The sequence below is a fragment of the Elephantulus edwardii genome, unplaced genomic scaffold (assembly GCF_000299155.1).
Source record: "Elephantulus edwardii isolate Elephantulus edwardi_28Jun2011 unplaced genomic scaffold, EleEdw1.0 scaffold00074, whole genome shotgun sequence".
In the NCBI taxonomy this organism is placed as follows: Eukaryota; Metazoa; Chordata; class Mammalia; order Macroscelidea; family Macroscelididae; genus Elephantulus; species Elephantulus edwardii.
Genome location: NW_006399824.1, coordinates 1,701,880 through 1,709,376, shown reverse-complemented (window position 1 = coordinate 1,709,376; position 7,497 = coordinate 1,701,880). Strand labels below are relative to the sequence as shown.

General features: G+C 42.8%; 1 pseudogene; it reads left to right on the top strand.

Annotated features, from left to right (window-relative positions):
* Positions 1 to 5,455: 5,455 nt before the first annotated feature.
* Positions 5,456 to 5,765, top strand: LOC102856185 (annotated as a pseudogene).
* Positions 5,766 to 7,497: the final 1,732 nt, after the last annotated feature.

The following is a 7,497-nucleotide window of genomic DNA, read 5'->3' as shown; positions in this document are numbered from 1 at the left end:
CTGTGAGGTGGATTGATTCAGTGACTGGGGTAATCGGGATGGGTGTGTCAGAGGCAATGCGATTGGCACAGGATAGAGCAGGGTTTAGGGCTGTTGTATATAGGGTCGCTGAGTCGTAAACGACTCGACGGAACAAAAACATTGAATAGATCCAAGAAACTAGTAATTGGGCTATAGTTTCTCAGCTTAACCCTTTATGTTTCTATACCTACACTGTCACTTCAGCATGGATTGGATTGAAAATTCCTTTTAAAGTCACTGAATTAGCACTAAGTCACTTAATTAGCATTTAAATTTTTATAACCGTGAAGTATCAGTTAACACTACATTAAAGAGGTCAATTTACACAGAAGAAATAAGCATTTTTTAAATTATTTTCCAAGAGTTCAATAGCTGTTTGGATAAACACCACTACAATAATTTGAAAAGCTCATTTGTATCACTGATAAGTAGAAGTGCTCCTAGTTGGACATTTCTCTCCACCTGGTCAGGGGCCCAGGTTCCTTCTCCATCATGCATGGCTCTGCCTTCCTCTCTATTCTCAGTCTTAACACAGGATTGTTTGAGTTATGGAACAGGTTTACCAGTAGTACATGTTTCTGTCATTCTACTGGCTAGAATTCAACATACACTCACATCTAAAGAGATGCTAGAAAATAGCCCCTCTGTCTAGGAAAGTACAGGCTGGTAGGACAGTCCTCTTGAAAGGAGGAGTGGCATCCACTTTCGTAATAGCTTGCCTCCGGAAACAACTATGAACTCCAGCGCTGAGGACTCTCCTTCATAGGGTCTCTATGAGTCGCCTGCGACTCGACGGCACTTAACACCCACAGTACAATCCTAGCTAGCTTTGACCTTCTGAAATGAACACTTACTTTTTCTGCCAATTTCTATGTAATAACTTTGCTCTTCAAATCTTGAGCATCTGTAAAACCATTCATTATTACCATGTGAGGGGGGGAAATCGGCTCACAGAAGGCTCTTACACTTATATGCCATTTTGAAGAAATATTTCAATTTGCTTCTATCATTACTGGGCGTTAAGAAAAGTAACGTATCCAAGAAAGCCTCACACATTTACCTTAACTCCCTATATTCACTATAATTCTGATTAACCCATCATACAATCAGATAGGACCTTCAGAGAAAAGATGGGTAGAATGTTACCACATTTTAGTTCTTCGTCAATTATTAGAACTCATGGTGTGTGCCTATGTGCCATTGTCAAGTCAGAAACAACCTATAGCTGACCCTCAAGTGGGTTTTCAGAGGCTTTAAATTGCAGGGGGAGACATTGTCCATCTCTCTCCAGATGAGCAGCTGGTAGTTCCAGCTGTGTGCCTCAGGCTTGTCAGTGTAACTTCTTACCACTAGGCCACCAGAGCTCCCAGGAATACGAATAGCCTTGACAAGCAGCAACTAGACAGTGCACATCTGATTCAAGCATAACCTACAGAAAATTCTTGCCAAGAAGCACACTTTAATCTGACCTTCTAGAGTTGCTTTGTATTAGAGGATAGAGAACTATACTAACCTGCACCATTGAGATGCCATTAGAAGAACTCTAATTCTATAGAGCAGATGACCCTACTTCAGAGAATTAAAAGAAGCCCATGGATTGAGACATGAAACCTTAACCATTGCAGTACACGGACCTTACTTGAATTTTAATTCACGTAACTAAAAGATTGAAGCTCAATGTCAAGAAAACATTCTCACCATTGGGCTAATTGACAGCATCATGATTGACAGTGGAGAGACTGAGCATGTTAACCACTTTAGTTTGGCTCCATAATCACTCTTGGCACTAGCAGCCAGGAAATTAAAGGACATATTGCATTGGAAGTCTGTCAGAGACCTCTTCTAGTACTGAAGAGAAATTTTGTCTGTCTAGAGGCTAAGGTGCACCTGTTCTAGGCCATGATCTTTGCAATCACTTGCTATCCATCAAAGAGCTGGACAGTGACTAGGGATGATAGGAGAATTGATGTCTTTGAGCTGTGGTGTTGGAGAAGAGTATTGAATACACCATGGATGCTCAGAGAATGAGTAAGTTCGATCTGGAGAGGGTTAAATCACGTGCTGTTCCTTGGAGGCAAGGAAGGATTCTGAAGCCTCATCTGACAAACTTTGGTCATGTTACAAGGAGGAACCGATCCTTGGAGAGGGACTTCATGCTTGGGAGGATGGAGAGACATCCCAGGAGAGGAAGATCCTCAATGAGATGGACTGATTCACTGGGGTAATGGGGGCGTAGGGAGGTAGGTGTGTCAGACAGTATGATTGGCACAGGATAGAGCTTGTTTAGGGCTGTTATACATAAGATCGCTATGAGTTGCAGGCAGCCCGACAGCACATAAACTAAAAACAAGACAACTATTAAAATAGTGTCAACATAACCTTGCTCTCATCACTGAGAACCAGCTCTGCCTCCGTTGAGTTTGAGGTTGCAAATCACAAGGGCTGAGACTGCCTATCTTTCTCCCTTGAAGCTGCTGTTGTGTTCAGACTAGACAAGTGGGGACAACTCCCTTTGGATTATGCCACCAGAATATATGATTAGCAACTTGCTATTTTATGGAATGAGTAGTTTTATCATGTTTCCCATCCCCAAATTCCAACCTTCAATACTGAATTATTCATGAAATATTAAAATCTAAAGAATTATTGGCTTTCTAGACAACTGTTGAACTTTCTGTATGCTCGTAGGGCATGAAGACCTGCAATATTACATTGGATACCATCGTTAAAGGTGGTCTAAGGGCCCTTTTATAGAGTTCTCCAATAAAAGTATCCAGAATCGCAGAGTGTCAATTTCTCGCTGTAGATAGGAATGGGCTCTCTTACACCTGAAAGACCAAAACTACTATCAAGTGTTCAGATTTAGAAGGACCCTCTATAAAAATCGTCCATGCTGTCTTTATAGGAGGAGGAAATTGCCCATCTTTTCTAAGGAACAACTTTTAGATTAAGGTTACAAACCTGTTAGCAGCTTAACTTTTTTTTTAACTTAAACTAGTAATGCTTCTCACTTATACAATACTGTAAGTGACCTATAGTAGTCAACTGACTCTGCTCAGCATTGTCCATACTGCCTCATAGCCCTTAGTGGAACTTCGTCTAGTATGTTGTGTGTTGCTATGGTAACAGGAAGGGAACTTGGCAAATCATATACCAGGGGTTTTTTGCTGGGTTTTCCACTGCTGCATTTTCTCCCCCATCCCCTCCACAATTTACCCTGTGTTCCTGATTGATTATATGCATAAGAATATTCCTTTCAGACAGTTCTCATTTGTTCCAATGCAGTGCTCATTATTAAGCCACTCTTTCCCCATTCCCTCACCAATCCCCATACCTATTTTACAACAGAGGTATTATATTAATATTTGCCCTTTTGTGACAGATATTTCACTCAGCATAATGTCCTCAAAGCTCCCCCATATTGTGTAATGTTTTACTACTTCATTATTTTTCAATGCTGGGTACTATTTCATTGTATGGATGTACCATAGTTGTTCTATTCATTCATTTGTTGATGGGCACTTGATTTGTTTCCATCTCTTTGCTATTGTGAATAACAGCAATAAACATTAATGTGGATATATCTTATTTTTTACTTTTTTAGGGTATATTCCTAGTAATGAAATTACTGGGTCAAATGATATTCCTATTTTCAACTTTGAGAAAGTACCAGACCACCTTCTGTAGTGGTGTACCATTTTACATCCCCACCAGCAACGAATAAGAATTCCAATCTTTCCCCAACCTCACCACCCTTTGTTGTTTGCTACTCTGTTGAACTTTACTGTTGCTGGAAGCAGCTGAACATGTAACACACTATGGTATGTCTGGACATTAGAGAAGTCAATGTCATTGCCATGGAATCAGAACCAACTAGCAGGTGACCCTCCACAGGAACTTTTTGAAGCTGTAAATCACACGGGAGGAGACAGTTCATCTTTCTACTGAGGAGCTAATGTATTTGAGTTACCAGAGGGAGGGCAACAGAGTTCGCAACTCCCTGCAGACAATACCACCAAAGCTCCTGCCTACATGTCACGGACAGACTTTCTTCTACTCCCTCCAATTCTGAGTCTCCCATCATACCAATTACTACTTCCTAGTCAGTCTTTTTCTCAAGCCAACTCTCGGCAGGTACTATCCAGTCAGATAGCTCTTCTAGGGCTACAGCTCAGGTTTTCTGATGAGAGGCTTGATTTGCCAATGTCAGGAAGGTATTCAGTCTTCTTTCCCATAAACCAAACAAAGGTTTCCAGAGAGGCCAGACCACCTATTCATTAGATTCTCCATCTGTTAGGAATTCCTAAGTCCTTTTAGACTCTAGAACCTTCCCTCACTGTGCATAATCATGGTCTGGATCTGGAAGTACTGGACCTGGGAATCATCTCAAGTCCCCTGCCAAGCACTGACTTCCTGCTCAGGACAGTGGTGGCCTCTTTTGTGCCAACCTCTGAAGAGTAGGGAATATGCAGAGTCTGGATTCCTATTGCTTGTCATTTTCCATAATGGCTCCATATTCTTAAATTTTAAAGGCAGAAAGCTATTAGGAGCCACTCATGTGCCATTATTCTTCATAAGAATTAATCTTCTGAAGCATAAAGTGGCCAGTCATTCTAGCCTTACCAAGCCCTTTGAAGCTTCTGTAAAATGGGAAAGTGCCTTTTACAAGATCACTCAAATGATCCCCAAGTAAACCTGGCACCCTTTTGCCAGAGACAAACCTTTCCTTACCACAATGGCCACAGAGAGGACCTATACTCCTTCCGAGAGCCCCTCAAAGCAAAGGAGGATTAGTCAAGAATGGCATTAAAACCAAGTTTTAATGACATTAAAACAGCAAGTTTTGCCTGGCTCCAATTCTTAAAAATAACACCTCTGTTTTATGAGAATGGGAATCCCAGAACATTTGATTGTGCTCATGCGAAACCTTTACTTGGACCAGGAGGCAGTCGTCAGAACAGAGTGAAGAGACATTGCATGGTTCAAAATTGGGAAGGGTGTCTACAAGGGATGTATTCTGTCTCCATCCCTTTTCAATCTATATTCAGAACAGACCATCCAGAAGGCTAGGCTGTATGAGGAGGAATGTGACATAAGGATTTGAGGAAGATTCTACAACATTTCTGCATTAAGCAGATGACAACCCTGTTTGCTGAACTGGAGGAGAACCTGAAGCACTTGCTGCAGAAGGTCAAGGACTGCAGCTTTCAATATAGATTGAAGCTCAACATTGAGAAAAGATTCTCAACACTGGGCCAATTGGCAGCATCATGATAGATGAAGAGGAAACCAAAAAGCAGCACCTGGTGCAAAGCCCAAATTCCTATTTCATGGACATGAAATATCTAGGATGCTATAAAATCACCACAGTCGCCTGTGCACAGGCCCGTCTCACCTGCCAGCCACCTGCTGCTCGCTGCAGCCATGTATGGACATGGCTGGCAAAGCACACAGGCTAAGTGCTGCAGACAGGGACCAGCTGCTGCCGAGCCTGAGCTGTGGGCTGGAGTGAGCTGGAAGGCCATGAGGCTATCTTGAAGCAGTTTCATTTCAAAGACTTCAATAGGACCTTTGGGTTTATGACAAGGGTGGCCCTGCAGGCTGAGCAACTGGACCACCATCCCGAATGGTTTAGCATGTACAAGGTCCGTATTACACTGAGCACCCACAGGTGTGCAGGACTTTCTGAGCGGGACGTAAGCCTGGCCAGCTTCATTGAACAAGTGGTCATGTCCATGACATAGGCCCAGTCTTTCCTCAAATTCCTCGTGGGAGTAGGGTGGCTGAATTGGGAATCCTGGGAAGAAGGTGGGGATCCCTTGGTCCCAAGCCCCTGCTTTGTCACCACTGCCGGATCCACCCTCCCGCCTGTTTTAGGGTGAGCCTCTCCATGCCGCTCCATGCCTCGAGTTGCCAGTATAATAATTTGAGTAAGTCCTTCTCTTTCACTGCAGCTTCCCAGTAAGCCACCATTTTCTTTCCAAGCTGCATCCATTCTGATTCGTTCCCCAGAACACTGTGATGGGGGGGGGGGGGGCGCTAAGTCTCATCTTGGAGATCAACATAACAAGGACATGCTTTATGCCTCAAAGCTATTATGTCACTCAAAAAAAAATCAGTCTTCAGCCATGCACAAACAGTAGTTTCGTGTGTTGGCTGCTCCACTGTTCTGTCGGCCTACAAGAGGCAAAGCAAGGCTTACAGAAGGATGCTTCTTCAGATGGAAGCAGCATCAAGAAAAACACGCTGAATCAAGATGAATGGAAAATTATCTCAAGAAACAGAATTTTGGATTTTAAAAAAAGGATTGAGATGGGAAATTCAAGGGAAGCCAACCAGGAGAAATCCAATAGAAATCAAGAGCATTAACCTCAGCCATTTGGAGGGTGGGACAAAGTTCCACTTCACCTGTTAGGAACAAATGACAAAACGACAGAAGCCAGCAGCTAACAACTGGCATCCTCTAAGCAGGCGTCAACTCTATGTGATTTTGTTCCGTTCTCCAGATGACAAAGTCCAAGTCGCATGTGGACCATCTCGAGCATCTAGAACAAATTATCTGAGGCAAAGATAAGCAATCTTCATACTGCCTCCAAGTACTTTGTTTTGCTGAATACAGGCCTGCAAGGCATTGATTTAGAGACTCTTCTGGGCTGTAGCACGTTCCACAGCAGCACCCAAGACAAGTGTCACATGATCAGACAGAGCCAACAACTTTGAATCTTCTCTGCATCTAAGAACAGATATGCATGCTGATGCCTTACATTTTTCTAAAAAAATAAAAATTGCTATTACAGCATCCTGATTAAAACAAGCTTGGAAGCAGGAGTGGCATCTATTTCCATAATAGCTTGCCTCTGGAATAACTTGTCTCTGGAAACCCTATGAACCTGGATAAAGGATGAAAGTTAGTGATCCTACGAACAAAAGACCTGGGCACTGGTTTAAGAGTCACCTCCGACTCAATGGCGCTTAACATTAAAGCATAGTAATCCACTTTCTAAACATGTCTCCGAAACTTAACTTTGATAAATTTCGTTACAGAAAGACTTCAGGCCTCTTGTTGATAGGGTCGCTATGAGCCGTACTTGACGGAATCAAGTACAGGGAGAGAAGTCAATCCTCTACCAGAGGCTGTGTTCATCTCAGCTCAAAACAAAACCCAACTGCTCCTTCTCCCATATCCTATATTCCATTGCCCCCAGGTGAGAACAAAGCTAACAATCCTTCATCTTCAGGCTAACAGGTTAAGCATGACCTTACAGCCATCTTCACACTCCAGTAACTGTCAGTGGAGCAGGAACTTGTGGGACAGCATCAGTCTGGTAAGTATAGGGATTCAGAAGGAAGAGAGTTTGAAGACTGACAGATTTTTTCTAAATAAAAATATCCACCCACCAGTGGCGAGATGCAGGTGCTGGTGGTGATGAAGCTGTGGCGAAACTGTGGTAAGGTGTGAACCTGAAGCTTCTTGAA